The 16,318-nt window shown below is 37.1% G+C and overlaps 1 long non-coding RNA gene across 1 annotated transcript; it reads right to left on the reverse strand.

The window, feature by feature from the left end:
* Positions 1-708: 708 nt before the first annotated feature.
* LOC145099945 (uncharacterized) lies at positions 709-1,835 on the reverse strand. Its single transcript, XR_013704717.1, has 2 exons — positions 1,597-1,835; positions 709-1,439 (listed from the first exon to the last, which is right to left on the reverse strand). It is a non-coding gene; the product is annotated as an uncharacterized LOC145099945 (long non-coding RNA).
* Positions 1,836-16,318: the final 14,483 nt, after the last annotated feature.

The raw sequence follows: 16,318 nt of genomic DNA on the forward strand, positions 1-16,318 counted from the left end.
CAAGATTATTTGTTTTATTTACTTGTTTAAATTATTATAAAAGTACCTTAGATAAGTCCAAAATGGTGTAAATAATGAATAATGTTATTTTTTTTAAACATGTACATAATAATGTTAATATTTATTTATTATTAGACAAATTACGTTTTGTTCTAAAATAATTACAAGTACAACAACCATTTAAATATAATTTAACTATTGAAAATATTATATTACCTGTACTTTTATCTCATAATATTTTCATTTAAAGTTTTTTTTAATGTATTTGTCAAATGGCATGATATGTTACCGTAAGCGAAAAACCGAAGTTACAATGTGACACCTTATTTATTGTGTAACTCCCCTTTATCTAAAATTGTAACTCCGTCCCACATCAAGTGACACCATCCGTGGGACCTCGAACAAATAGGCATTGCTTCATGAGGTTTAATTCAATATATTCCATGATTTCCATGGATTTGCTTCGGCTTCATTTTTTCGAGGAACCATACAGATATGGTCTTTGAAAGCTCAAACATCTTACTATCTTCACGAGATTTATTTGTTCACCATTATATTGGTTTAAAGCTCGATATCCAAAGGGCTCAAAGGGGTTTACTACAAAGTTTTATAGGAAAACACAAACAAAGACTCATACCATTTTTAGCAGAGTGTTGAACGGTAAAAAATTCATACGAGGAGAAAGAAATATATGATTGAAAGTAGATCTTCAAGAAATAAACAATCTCAACTTTGTTTTTGGTGGTGTACATTGTGAAGCAAAAAAATAAAAAATAAAAAAAATACATCATTCTTCAAGAAATAAACAATTTGTACTTTGTTTTTGGTGGTGTACATAGTGGAGCAAAAAAAATAAAAAATAAAAAAATACAATGGATCGAAAAGAGGAAAGATAAATGTTTGCTTGGCACCTAGATTCTTCCACACATCTATGTACGATCTACTTGTACATGCGTATCAAATACTTTGAATGAGAGTTAGCAACAATGAATCTGGAAAGCAAGGATTCCTTTTGACAGCTATACAAAACGAGGGCGTTTTGCTTGGCTGGAAGGCTGGAATAAAGGTGTGAGGTGGGTCCAAGAGATGCATCAAACAACATGTACGCTGTGTTGGTTAGTTTGTACTCCTGAGACATTTAACAGACTACGAATTGAAAGCACCCAGCTCAGCTCTCTCTTGTCGTATCTTTAAGATTGGAAAAATCAACCCCACTTTTCCAGGTATGCAATTTTGGATCTACAGCTTTATTCTGCATGCAAATTCGTATTTTTTTTTTGATGGAGTTTTTTTTTTTTTTTTTGATTTCCAACAAAAATTGAATGATTTTATTTCACCTCAGTACTCGATTGACCAGTTTGTACCTTGTGGTTCGACATGGTACATTAGTACGCTAGATTCGACGCTTTCTGATCCGCTGATCCTTATAATAACGTTTCCTATAGTGGGATCAATGTCATTTAAAAAAAAAAAAAAAAAAATCTTAAGCACTTTCACGGGTTCGAAATCTCAGAAGTCAGAAACAAAAATGGCAGACTTCTTTGTTCTCCACGTTGAGGATACTACCACCAAAAAAAAGAAAAAAAATAAACTTACCTAAATTGAATTACTGAAGTTCAATAAAGACAATCGATTGTTTGTGCTTCTGATTGTATCAACCTCTGTTTTTTTTCCCTTATACTCATGCTTCTCTTGTTTGCTGGATATATAAAAGTTGCGTTACAATAAAGAGCAAATTTTCTTTAGTTTGGTTGGTTAGAAGGCGTTTCTGAAGAAAATAAATTTATATATAAAAGGACGTTGCATTGATATTCCAATTCATCCCTACTTTTTGGGTTTTTATATAACAAAGACCAAACGAAGCCTCGAAAAATCAATACTTTTAAACCTCGAAATAATAGGGAAATAGAGGGAAGATATGTTTTTCCCTCCAAAAAAAAAAATCCCGATCACCTCTATCCTTTTTTGGACCACCGAGTTCTATCCTTTTTTTGGGTGTCTGTCCACATCAATTCGTGATAGCAGGCTAAAGTTGTTTGTTCATCAAAATTAATAAATGATCATGGGTCCCACATGCGGTAATGCTTGTCTATCGTACTAACAAAATAAGAAATGAAAAACAAGATGCTGGGTCCATTATTTGGTAGCCTTTTGTACCCTTTTCCACGTCTCAAAAAAAAAAAAGAGAGATAGAGAAAAAGGACAACAATAGAAAATCTGCTCGCGTTTACTCAGAAAGAAATATAATAAAAAAAGGAATTGGGTTGATTATTTGTAAATGGGCTAGAACAAGACTTTTGGGAATTTTACTCAGAAAGAAATATAATAAAAAAGGGAATTGGGTTGATTATTTGTAAATGGGCTACAACAATACTTGTGGGATTCTCCGTGCAATTCTTTTATGATCGGCTGTTATTATTTGGGCTACAGGTATTTTATTTTGGGCTACATTATCAACAACAAAATGAGCTTTTGCAAGATACTTTCACCATCTTCCCAGGAGCGGTTTATTATAATCACAGGAAATGCAAACGGTGAGATTATAAAAACAATGCTTCTTCCTTCCAAGAGACGAGATAAGCCACCTTTTTATAAAACACCTACACCATGAATCACATCACGAAAATCCTAAGGTACAATTTACATATGCTTTAGTTAGCTTATAATAAAAGAATGCGAATGCACTTTAAATTACACCGCATACTTGTCACAAACGGGGCACTTTTGTCTGACTTGGCACAAGTAGAGTAATTTTGTTTGGTTTGATTAGTGAAGCCATCTAACTCTCAGTGGCGAAATGTCTCGGTTCATACCAAAGCCACCATGGTCCGGCTAATAAAGGTCACCATGACTTGCACATCATGGTTCGACCAATTAACAAGCCACCATAGCTTTTACACCATGGTCCGACTATGTTAGGTCATCATAACTTGCACATCATGGTTCCACCAATTAACAAGCTACCATGGTTCTTACACCATGGTTCGACTATGTTAGGTCATCATGACTTGCACATCATGGTTTAACCAATTAACAAGTCACCATGGTTCTTACACTATGGTCTGTCTATGTTAGGTCACCATAACCTGCACATCATGGTTCGACCAATTAACAAGCCACCATGATTCTTACACCATGGTCCAACTATGTTAGGTCACCATGACTTACACATCACGATTTGACTAATTAACAAGCCACCATGGTTCTTACACCGTGGTCCGATTATGTTAGGTCACCATGTACATCATGGTTCGACCAATTAACACGTCACCATGGTCCTTACACCATGGTTCGACTATGTTAGGTCACCATGACTTGCACATCATAGTTCGACCAATTAACAAAAATGTGAAGAAAAATAGTACCAGAAAACTCTTGTGGAGACAGAAGAAGACAACAAATTATTTTAGAGGGGTGGTGAACGATGGAGAAAAAAGAGCGAGGGAGAAAATAACCTGTCCAACGGCGGAGAAGCAGTGGTCCTACGAGTGGCGACAGATGTGACATTCCCAAATTCACGGTCATTTTAAAAATTTTATTTATGCTTATTTAAAAATCAGAGCATCCTTTTTGAAAAGTGGTATTGCAGAATTTGTTCCCAGAAAACATGATAATGATGTTATCAAAGCATTTTCGAAGAAATGTATTTTTATTTAAAACATCGGGATGTCATTGTCAATACAGAAACATAAGCATAAACATACCTTACATTCATTTACACTAATGATTTACATCTCCTTTAATCTCTCAGTGTAATGTATCTTCGCATTGATACATGTGATTCAAATAAACTGAATGAGTCAGGTTGGGAAACCTAGAGAGTACATAGGGATTTCAATCCCACAATGTTATATATATATATATATATATATATATATATATATATATATATATATATATATATATATATATATATATATATATATATACTAGGTATGTTTTAGGCCCGTGCTAAGCATGGCCCATGGAGAGTAATTTGGGTATTTCATGTACTATTGTCTAAAGTATATTGTGCTATCAACCAAAAAAGTTAAAATACAATGCTATAAATAGGTTGATTTTCAATGTACAATGCATGAATAAGAAAATGAAAATGAAAGTACATTGTTATAATAAAAAAAACATATGAAAGTCCGTTACACAATCCTGGTATATTTTTTCATATTACTGGGAACCTATCAACATTATTTTTAGAACATCATATGTGTATTCGGATTAATCACGAAATACCATCTTTGTTTTCTCTATTCAAGGCTTTAGCCACTGGTTCGTTGATTGCCCATTGATTTCTCTATCATAGGTGTACTGAAACCTTTTTCAATATTGCTTATACCATTTTATTGATTTAGCCACTCAACGATTTTCTATAGTGATTACCTTTTGACTTAAAAAGAGTGTCATACCAGTATTGGGACAACTTCCTTCACAACTCCATTACTATACTTGTTATAAAAACGAATATGGAGTTGATTAACGCCTGCAAATATAAAACATCTGAATTTTGTTTTTTGAACGGTTGGTTAGTGGTTAGAAGTTAAATTCACCAAGTTAGTTAATTCGCCTATTCCCGGATTTGAACCCCGGACCTTGGTCTTCAAGACGACGACATTGCTCTTCTTCATACATATCGCATGCGTTGTTCGCGCCTTGTGATAAAAAGGGTTTATAAATGCAAGTTTTAATTAAATAATGTGGTGTTCCATTGATTAGTGTTGTAGTTGTTACTATATTGAAGTGTTTTTTCTTGTGGAATATTCATGCAGTTTAGATAAATGGCAGACATGCTAATTATAGTTCAGAAGTACTTAATTCCGATCAACAATTGACCATCCTATGTTAATAATTAGGAAGTTGATTTTATGAGAATTTATTATATAAATTTTCCATTAAACTCTTATCTAAAGTAACCCAGTTTTTCATAATCATATAGATTATAAATCCCATCTTTTTACATTTGAATAAAAATCAAAGAGTATCAAGAACACGAGGATAGTGATGTTCAATTATACAAGAAGGCACAACAAAGACAGAGGAGTACTGTAACTTTATTAGATCATGATGCTTTATTTTGTATTTTGAATATTAGTATGAAATTGTCATCTCCTAAATTAATAAACAATTCCAAATTAATTTTAACTTAAGTTTTAACACCATTTTGTATATATTCATAACTCAAAAACAAATTCCAAGATACCAAAAACTATTACATACTACATGTCTTAAATTTTTTTTTTTTTTCTGAAAATTTTGAGGGAAAACAGTTGACCAGATGTATATTCACACACAAAAACATAGAAACATGAGAAACAAAATTGCGATGTAAAGGCTATTTCATTTTTTTTTCAATTCGATAAGAAACTGATGTGTTGAAATCACACAATTAGAAATATACATGCAGTTTCGGAAAATTATGGTCAATTATAGTTTGGATACAGACCCAGATATGACACCAACCTTCATGAGAATATATATTATATAAATTGTAGAATGCGTCGTTCATCACTGGGCTACGTGACCCCTTCAATTTTTGAGAAGGAACCAAAATAAAAGGGTTTTTATCTATAGTAATGCCCTTGACCTTCAAGTATAAATTTGGTACTGTACGATGTAAAATCAGAAGTCGTGCATCGGAAAGAGGAATGGAAAAGATCTTTCGGACAATTGACTTACAGGTCACATTTATGGATTGTTGGTTGCACACTTGTAATGAAGTCCAAATCTGGTCCAATACGAAACAGTGGAAGTCGTCATTTTACACATTTTCGTAATCGATTGGCATCATAGAATTTGCTGGAATGAGCTTAGTTGCTGAAATTTACATTCAAATGTTTACTTAGTGTTGCAAAAAGTTATAATGTGCAAAGATTAATTTTTTTTATGTAGTTAAAACTTAAAAGTCACTTTTTTCCTATGTAAATGTGGACCTCACTTTATTGGTAAATATTAGATACTAATTTCCTAAAGCTGTATGATTGTTGGCTTTAATAAATATTGCATTCAAAGTGAGGTGGTTTGCAATGTCATTTTTTTTTGTTAACAGATGAATATGACATCAATAAATTACTTGGTGCTATGCGTGCAGATTTTTCTTTCAAGGGGACATTGTTCTACCCATTATAAAAAGCACAATACCCAATTTTGATGAAATTTCATGTCGTCTCACTCTCGTTTGTACAAACGATAGAATATTTCCAACAAATTAATTTTTATTTTCCAACGCCCTTTACTGTCAAAACATATTTGATGTTGCTACATTTTTCATTTGTCTATTCACTGTCAAATCATATTTTATGTCGCTACATTTGATATCTGTGAGCATACATACAAAAGAACAGTCATTCATTATTATCCTATTAATATGCATTTTTTTATTCAGTATGTGATAGCTTATTTTATTTTCTCATTTTTATTAGTTTATTTTAGATTTTTAACTCTTTTTATTAGTATTACATTGTATATTCTTTTTTTTTTCTTTATCATGGATCGTATTGGGGACTTTTTATTTTGCATGAGGAATCTTGCAGGGTTTTGGAGCTTATCGCGATTGTGGATTAGAGTGAAGACGGACTTGTGGGCTCTTGAGGTGCTATTGGGCTTGGCGGATCCATTAAAGGAGATTTGGGCTTAAAAAGATAGAGACTTGGATGAAGTGGGCTTGTGAAGACGGATCATGGATAATTAATTTTGGGTTTGGAGCATCCACATTTGAAGATAAAAGATGATTGGCTGATTTGAATTACATGGATATGGAGGGGACAAAATGAATCTTTGGTAGTGGAAGGGTGGAGTGGAGGAATGAAGGACCAATAGCATTACAACAACATTTGCGCGGGTAGAATTTTCGTTGCGCGGGTACCCGCGCAACTGCCCAGTTTGGCCATTTTGGTCATTTGGCACATCATAACCTTGGGGGATCAGATCCATCAGCTAGATTCTCGATTTTTCACCATTGGAGACCTGGAGGAGGCGATTTTGAAGCTCAAGACTCATTTCTTTTCATCTCTACAAGATATTGGTAGTTTCTTTATGCAATTAGACTTTTGTGATTGTTTTTCTATTGCCATGAGTGGCTAAACTCTTTATATTGGTTAACTTTGGTTAAAACCTTTGAATGTTTGTGGGTTTTTGAAGGATTCATGCTAGATTATCAATTATCTTATGTTTATGGTTCTAGATCATATTTCTTATGCTTGTTTAATGCTTTGATCATGAGCTTGGCACATGAATGAGCTATTGTTAGTTTATTTCTTTGGTTTTGCATTGAATCATTGAATTAACTTAGAACAAGGGCTTTATGATGGTAAAAATCAACTCTATTTTATGAATTATAGCTCCTTTATGGATGTGTCCGCAATCTCGACCTCTAAAGGACAATCCAACATGCCTGAAGACTCAGCAAACCTCTTGCTGAGTGCAAGAGATTCGAATGATTGGGTAGCCCCCAAATCAAATAATACAAGTACCGGGATACAATTCACATGGAATAATCCTAAAACAGAATACATGGAACAATAAATATCAAAAATGACATAAAATAAAATTTAGGGAGAAGAAAACATACCCGTCACCACATCCGGTATGGCACGCGCCTCCTCGGCGATCAACTGGAAGGCTCGACTCCTCACCACAAGAGCATCCGCCTTGCCCTGATGACCATTGGTGATCCGCAGGGTCGCTGGAACTGGTGCTGTCACTGGCGCTCCTGATACAAGTCTCGGGCAGTTAGCCTTTTTATGGCCTCGCTGATTGTAGTGTAAACACAACAAATCGGATGTCTGAACAGTGGGGGTAGGGGGTACAATCCCTCATGTGTCTTGCCGCATTTCCCACAACGGCTCCGACCCTGCTATCCCTTCGACCTAGAGTCGAATCCCTTGGGTTTCTTCTCCGAAACCCTAGTCGTCTTCCCCGCCTCCGCCTTCCTCTTCTTCACATGCTCGATGTCAATCTCCTTCTCCCGTGCCCTGGCTATCATATCATCCAAAGTCGGGCACGCCGAGTAGCCGACATATTTTCGAATGTGTAACGCACGATTCCCTGGTACGCATTTAATAAAGTATTTAATTATTTCGAAAGACGGACTTGATGAGTTGGTAGCCCTGACTCGTTGAGTAGAAGGCTATTTGGGCGCGGGATTTAAATGACCTACTCGACGAGTCGTAACCCTGACTCGACGAGTAGGACAGGCTGGATGAAACCCTAATCTTTATGGTTTGCACCCTATCTAAGCATCATATATGGCCTCCATTCCCACCTCCATCACCTCCAAACCCTATTATCGAAACCTTAATTCGCCATAAGTGATATTGAGCTATTCTTGCCATTTTTGAGTGTTATTTGTGCCTTGTGAAGCTTGTGGAAGAAGTAGAAGATAGAAGACTCAAGAAGGAAGGAGTAGATCCAAGAACTATACTTCTTTTGCTACATTTTCTGGTAATCAAGCTTCCAACTTGATCATTCTTCTCTTAGATCTATTTATCTTCATATTATGATAACTTTGGGTCAAGAGCTTTGGTCCTTGGGGTTGGGACGTCCCAGGTGACTTATATCTAAGATCTAGGATCTAGAAAGGGCTCCATGCCATAAAGGTGCAAACTTTATGACCATGGAAGAACCATGCAAGCATATGAGCAAGTTTATGGTCTTTTTAGCCCTAAAAGACCATGTGTGGAAGGAAAGTTCAGAACTTTAGGTGTCCAACAGATGTTAAAACCCTAGATCTAGGTTTGTATGTGTGGGTTTGAGATTCTATGGCCTTTTGGACAAGATTCATGTCTTAAAGTAATTAGGGTTTTGTCTAAACCCATGTAGAAGAGCTATGAACGGGTAAAGTTGGAAACTTTACCCTTAAGAAGGCCTTTCCAGTGGATAGATGAGCTAAGGACCTTGGATCTAGAAGATAAGGGCTTAATCTGTTAAGATGACCAAACAGACAGAATGACTCATCGAGTCCACAAGGGAACTCGACGAGTCGTATCGTGTGGTCCCGATTTCAGATAGTAGAACTCGAAGAGTCTGTATAGGGACTCGACGAGTGAATGAGCCAAGTCGCGACTGGACAGCTCGATAGTACTCGACGAGTCGATAGGGAGACTCGGTGAGTTGAGTCGAGATTTCAGGACTTCTGAGTTATAGAACTCGGCGAGTCGAAAGGTTGACCCGACGAGTTGGTCAACCCAGAATGTTGACTTTGACCAGAGTGTTGACTTTGACCAGGGGTAAAATGGTCATTTTAGCCTATGAAGAGTTATCAGTTTTTGATTAAGTGTTATTATGGAATTTATAGCCAAAGAGTCGCTGGAGCAGAAGACAGGGATTCCTCACTCGAGTTCAACATTCAGTTTGAGAGGTGAGTCTTCTCCTATAGGAACGGGTCTAAGGCACCAAGGTCGGCCCGTTTATGTGTGCTTATATGTGCCGGGGTTAGCCCGGTGTAGGTTTTATGTTTCGGACTTCGCTCTGATGCCGAGCGGAGCCCAATGGAGTTAGTATGCTTAATGTCTTCGTGATTCTTGCATGTGTGTGATTATGTGTTCCGGACTTGTTCCGATGCCGGTGCAAGCCTGAGGAATGTTAGATTTATTGTTATGTTTATGTTTATGTATATGATTATGTTATGCGCATGATATGTATACCAGACTTCGGTCTGATGCCGGGCGGGGCCCGATGCAGGGGCTAGGCCGAAGTATGTCGGACCTCGGTCCGATGCTGGGCGGGGCCTGATGCCAGACTTGTCCAATGTTGGGCGGGTAACGATGCAGTGGGCTAGGCCCAATATGTGACTATGTGTATAGTATGTGGTAGCTTGGGGAGACTCAATAAGCTTTGTGCTTACAGTTTTCAGTATTGGTTTCGGGTACTTCCACTAGCAAAGGGAAAGGCGTAGGATGATCGCATGGCACACACCATAGATTCAGCCTGGGATTGTTTTAGACTCTGATGATTACTTATATGATTTTGATACAGTATTGGCATGATGTTTTGAGATACACGATCCTTGGTTTTTATTATGATTGTGGGTGATTATTGGTTTTATTAATGATTTATAAATGAAATTTTTAGCTTGCATTTTTGGGATGTTTTAGAATATCAGATCTCAGCATATCATGGTACCGAGTTTTCTTCATCTCCTCATCACCCAAGTAATGAGGCACCAACAAAGCCCTCTCCCTGAATTTGGCAGTAATCTCCGCCACCGTCTCAGTAGTCTGTCTCATATCTAAGAACTCCCTGGTCGGCTGCTGCATCTCCACGGATGGCGCAAACTCAGCTTAGGAGCTGGCCACCAAATCTGACAAAGTCATGGCCTCAATAGTTGGGGCTCCCAAAGTGTCACCATTTGCCTCTCACCAGTCTCTAGCTCACTCCCTCACACAACCCGCAACAAACCTGACCTTCAACCCCTCATGGCAGAAGATCGTCAACTGTGCAGACTTAATGTCTTTAATCCATCTTCTAGCCACGATGGGGTCCTTCACCCCGCAAAAGTCTGATGCTCCACATCCCCTGAATTCCTTGAATGAGAGTGTGCGAGCCCCAGACTGGCCAGGTGCCATGTCGCTCCTGAATGCCCTGAGGCGATCCTCTGTCAACTTAATCATACCCTCTTTGATCGACCCGAAAATTACCGGGGTGGCCTCAAGGATGCCTTTCATAATCTCGTATGCAATGAACTCGCGCAATCCATCATCTATCGGCTCAGAACCTGTACCCAAACCGGACGTAGATCCTGAACCCCCTATTATGTGACGTGTCACCACCATTCTGAAACAAACCACACAATCGTTAGGGTCATACATAATATCGAGAGACCTCATGCATACCACAAGTTCCCTAGTTTTATCTCAGTCCTCCTTGACTCAAGTACGGATCCTCTGCTTTTAGTAGTACGGGCCCATACTACCTTCCACATTTATCCGTATTTTCCTCAAGGATTTCTTTGACTTCACCAAGTCCCTTTCACTACTACTACTCTTCGCACTAATCTCATCCAAGGCTTGCCCTAGGGTAATCTCCGACCCACTCTCTGCCATCAGCTGCGTAAGAATTCCCTTCTACCTCTCCCTAACTAGCTCGTGAATACCTTTACATATTACTAAGACCAGATAATTCTTCGAATAAGAGGTCCCTCCCTATAATGATTGGACTCAGACAAGAGCTGTGCAATAGGGATAAACTTAGCGTATTCGTTTACTAGTTAGTTAAAGGTAACTAGAACTCCTAGTAACACGAAGCAAGCAACATTCGAGCATTGAGTAACCAAAACCAGGCATATCCTAACCAGGCCATCATATTACTAACTAATCAGTACTAGCATGTAGTTCAATAAGCACATACAATAGGCATAGAAGACATCCTTTCTAGATCCTTATCCCTAATCTAGCATGCATTTCACATATCACAATTCATATCATAACATAACATGTGCGGGTATCTTGGGGGAAACTTACTTGAGAACGGCTGATTGCACGCATCACACCCCTTGTTCTTTGTTAAAAAACCTTAATTTTAATTTTAGAAAAAAAAAATTTCTTGTAAAAACCTTTCAAATCCTAGATTTGAGTCCAGACATACTAGAGAGTGTGTCAGAATCTCTCAAATCAGGGCTCCGATACCAACTTGTAACATCCTAAAGTTTAAGACCAAAATTTTTATTCTTAATTACGTAATTATGAAAACCATTATTAGGAAAACATCCATAGTGCCATCTCATATCATAAATAAATTAGTATGTAAAGCATCCAACCATGTCATAAAAGATAATATTAGAGTATAATTCCCAAAAATCTAGTCATGCGGAAAATCATAGTGTGATGCGCTGCGATCATGCCGACTCCTTTCCTCTCGAAGAAGAAGTACCTGAAACCAAAACTGAAAACTGTAAGCACGAAGCTTAGTGAGTTCCCTTATCATACCACACAACCACATACTGTCCGGTATATCTGGGTGTTGGCCTCCCTTTCGGTCTTACCGACCGAATATTGGGTTTATTTCACCCCTACCACTACCATACAATATTATAGTATACTAGCACATAAATCATAACATATAGTGGAATACCAGGCAATTATCACACAGACAATTATCTAACTATAAACAACTACTAGTGGGCCGGCCTTGGTGCCTTGGACCCACTGCTACCTGGATGGTAACTCACCTCGACTGAATCTCACGGTAAGAAATCTCTAACGGCTGCTCCGACGACTCCATGCACTATCATTACCAAAATAACACTTAGTTAAAACCCTATAATCCTTCTTAGGGTAAAATAACCATTTTACTCCTGATTGAAACTAGTCCATGACCTAGGCCCAATTATTAGATGGTTTTCCCTAAGCCCACCAGTGGCCTAATTTTCTAATTTGGGCCTAACTTCCCAAATGGGCTTTCCCTTAAGCCCAAATATATTTTAGCCCAAAAATCTGGTTCTTGATGACCCAATAAGGCCCAAGACTAAGGAGTCCAAGAAACGAACCAAACTGAGGTTCACATGTGCAAAGCCCACTCTGACTGAGTACGCAAGGCATACTCAGCTGTACGCAACGCGTATTGGGTTCGTGACCTGTACGTTGTGCGTACGGACCTGTACGCCCAACATACTCTTTTGTTAAGTCCCTTTTGGCCATTAAGCACTTAATGCTTCCAACAACCGGTTTAAGCCACTAATCTGAGCTCTACTAGATGTCTTGACCCATAAAGTCATTGACTTGGTGACTTTGCATGCCCAAATAAGCCCAAACTCCAAAAATGGCATTCTACTTCCATGAAAGTGACCTTAACTCATGCATGGCTGGATTTCAACCACAAAAATGACAAATTTATGATTCTAGGTCCTAAATAACAGTGATAGTGGCAACTCTAAGCTCCAAAAACTGTTGGATAAGGTGTCTAAGTCCATAACTTATTTGGTATATACTTGACCCGACCCGACATGGTCCATTTGGGTTGCACTTCATCCGAACTATTTATGGATAATTTTATGAGAGTTATACACATATGTTTATTAATATATTATAAGTTATAATATATTAATATGAAGTCATGTTATTTAATTAGTCTTAGTCTTAAATTAATTATGAATTAATTTAGAGATTAAAAGGAAGACTAATTAAATTGTGGGATATTGTTTTATATGGTGTGGGCTAACACTCATTTGTTAATGGGCTAGGCTTATATGGAAGTCCATGGATGATCCATGGAGCTTTTAACCCATGGATCCTTGGAAAGGAAAAGACATGGGTTATTAGGGTTTCACCCTAACCATGCACACTATATAAGCATGATTATATTGCATGAAATAGTGACTAGTGACACTAGTGTGGTTTTGTGTGTGTGGCCGATTTTCTATGTGTGTAAACACTCTCTCAAAGTTTTCCAAGAGTTTGTGGTGATTTGTGATTCCATTTGAGGCATTCACACTATTGGTGCTTGGCCCTCAAACTCCTTAGGAATCAAACTCATCATCAAAAGGTATGTAATCTCATCTAATTCTTTTATGTTTAAAAGTACCCCATGCCATGTTAGATAGGTTATGAACCTTGGAAAAATTATTATTTTGCATGTATTTAGACAAACATAGATCCAAGGTTTATTAGGGTTGCATGCACACTTAGGAAGTGTTAGATTGCTCAAAACCCAACAGTGGTATCAGAGCCTAGGCTTGTTTTCTTGAATACTTGATGCAAATTGCTGAAAATCGAAGATTTTATGCTGTCTGCACAGCTGAATCGCCGAGTCCATGAAGGGACTCGACGAGTCCAAGGCAAAACTCATCCAACTCGGCGAGTTGGTTCATGCACTCGACGAGTTGGAACCCCAGACAACATATCTTCGAGTTTTGGTCCTGGAATTGGTCTAGAATCATTACCTTAAACTGTTTTGATCTTATAAAACCTGTTTTTGATGTGGTAATGATGATGGTGGACTAATTTCAAAGTTATAATCAAAATTTCAATTTTATATGTGTTCATATGATTCTTGAAATTGTTGATGTGGATGTTCATGTTCATATGAGTTTTGATAGATCATAGGAATTATTTGCAAATTGTTTGTTAGTTAATTGTTGATCTTAATGTGTTTTAATGGAATTCTTAATTTGTCCTCAAGTTATGGAATTCCAAGAGTTTTTCTTTTAAATGTTTTTTTTAAGAAGTTGTAGGTTACATTTTCTTGAAGAGTTTTTCCCATAAATGCTTTTATGGACTTCATAACTTGTCCTCAAGTTATGGATTTCCAAGAGACTCTTCATTAAAAGTATTAAACACTTAATTAAAACTCATAAGTTATGAATATCCAAAAGTTTATGAATTGTTCAAAACTTGCCCTCAAGTTTTGGAATTTGTAAAGTCTCACACAAACTTTAATTCCATACCCTAGAAGTTTTAAAAGTTAAAATTCTACCCTTATACTATTTATAACATTAATGGTTAATTATTATATATATGTATAAGAACAAGTCGTTTTACCGTTAGTAGGCCTCATTCACGAAGCCAGTCTATAAGGTGGGTATAAGGTTGTTGCCTATAAAATGGCAACTTAATGGGTGTCCACTCTCACCCACCGCTTGCTTGACTGGTGGAGGGTCGTTAGCCGAACGGGTAGGACAATGACTTTAAATTCTCATTAAAAGTATAATGATTATTATAAATTAACTAAATACTTTTTTTTATTTAATTCCCAATCTTAGTTACTTTAGGAAAAATGTGAATTTGGTGCTAGCCCATGGAATTCACACTTTGTACCTTACCAAGTCGTTGGTGGAGCGTGTGTGGTTAACCGGCACACTAACTTGGACTAGTAAGGATCACGAAGGGTGACTTAATGTTTGTCATAGATCAATGGAGCGTGTGTGGTTAACCGGCACATTGATTGGGTGAGAATATTAAGGGTACCAAGTGAATTGGTATGGTTATTCACACCTTGTTTTGTGATCCTCGTCATCCTAGTCACAAAATTTGAGAGGGCACACTCGAGATTGAAACATGCCGTTGAAAAGTTCAATGAATCTCAAAAGATCTAGGAATTTCAAATCCAATTAAAACCTAATAAATCATTTCGTTTTTCATGGTGGAAATTGGTGAATCGTCATTCGCCTACCTTCAAATATTTTATAGCTTGGATTACGACATCCCTCTTCCAAATTATAAAATATTGTGTTGGGTCCTAGCCTTAATATTTCATATTGGGTGTTATATTAAGGATTTTGAATCAACTAACTTGATTTTCTCCCATTATAGATGTCTGGTTCAGACAACTATGATCTTCCCAAATCTCTTGAAGATGGTGTCCCTCAACATCATGCTTCACTTCCTCCACCTCCTCCAATTATTCTCCCTCACCCACAAATTCTTGAAAAGTTTAAAGTCACTCAATCCCTATTGGCAAGCATAGTCTATGTGTGCTCACATCTTGGAGATAAAGTCACATATTGACAAGCCGGGAGAGTTGGGTGTCAAAGTCTCGTGAAAGTTGGATGTTCAACCACTTTCTTAGTTACATAGTGAGTCTCTTTGGGACTACTATGAGACAGACTATGACACGAGCCTTAATGATCTTATCTATTTGCTCAGTGCTGCAGATTCAGCAATGATTTGGAACACTAGTAAAGCAAATTTTATTAGAAGATCAACTTCCCAAACCTTAACTGGACATTGGCAATGGTAGCATTGGATATCTAGAAAAGCATTTCTCTTCCCAATGGAAAGGGATCGGCCATAGTCAACTCGGTTGACCAAATGGTAAAGAGAAAGGCTAAGTCTGAGATAGTCTCATGTGCCAGTACCAAAGGGTCTATATGTTTTATTGCCAAAGGGAGGGACACTGATTGCGAAGCTGCCATATTTACCTGAAAGATCATAAGATTGATCAAGTCAAAAAGTTTGACTCTACTTCAGTTAAAATCCACTGACTAACTCTATTAAGTTTCTATTTGGAGATTCTTATTACATAATATGAATGGGTCACATGTTGATGTTTTAAGAATCAAAGAAAAGATAGGAAGATTAAAATAAGTATATGTTGATTCTGATTGCGAAGGTGGGTTTCGATCGCATGGTTCGGTAATCAGAATTTTGAGCTGTTGCTTAAGAGTTATAATATATTGCTTATGAATAGATAACAACAAGGTTTTCATGTGGATTGTAAGGATAAGTTTTTCCGCAAAGTTTTAAAATAAAAGAAAAAAGGGTTTTAATTTTATTTATTTTAAAAATATCCTTACAATGACATCTGTGGAAAATTGTTGCTTATATGTTTCCAGTAATAGCAATATTGGAAAGTGGATTTGATTCCTTCATTTGTGGTAGTGTCTGAATTTACC

This window comes from Lactuca serriola, chromosome 4 (genome assembly GCF_051521515.1).
Source record: "Lactuca serriola cultivar US96UC23 chromosome 4, Lser_US96UC23_V15, whole genome shotgun sequence".
Lineage (NCBI taxonomy): Eukaryota > Viridiplantae > Streptophyta > Magnoliopsida > Asterales > Asteraceae > Lactuca > Lactuca serriola.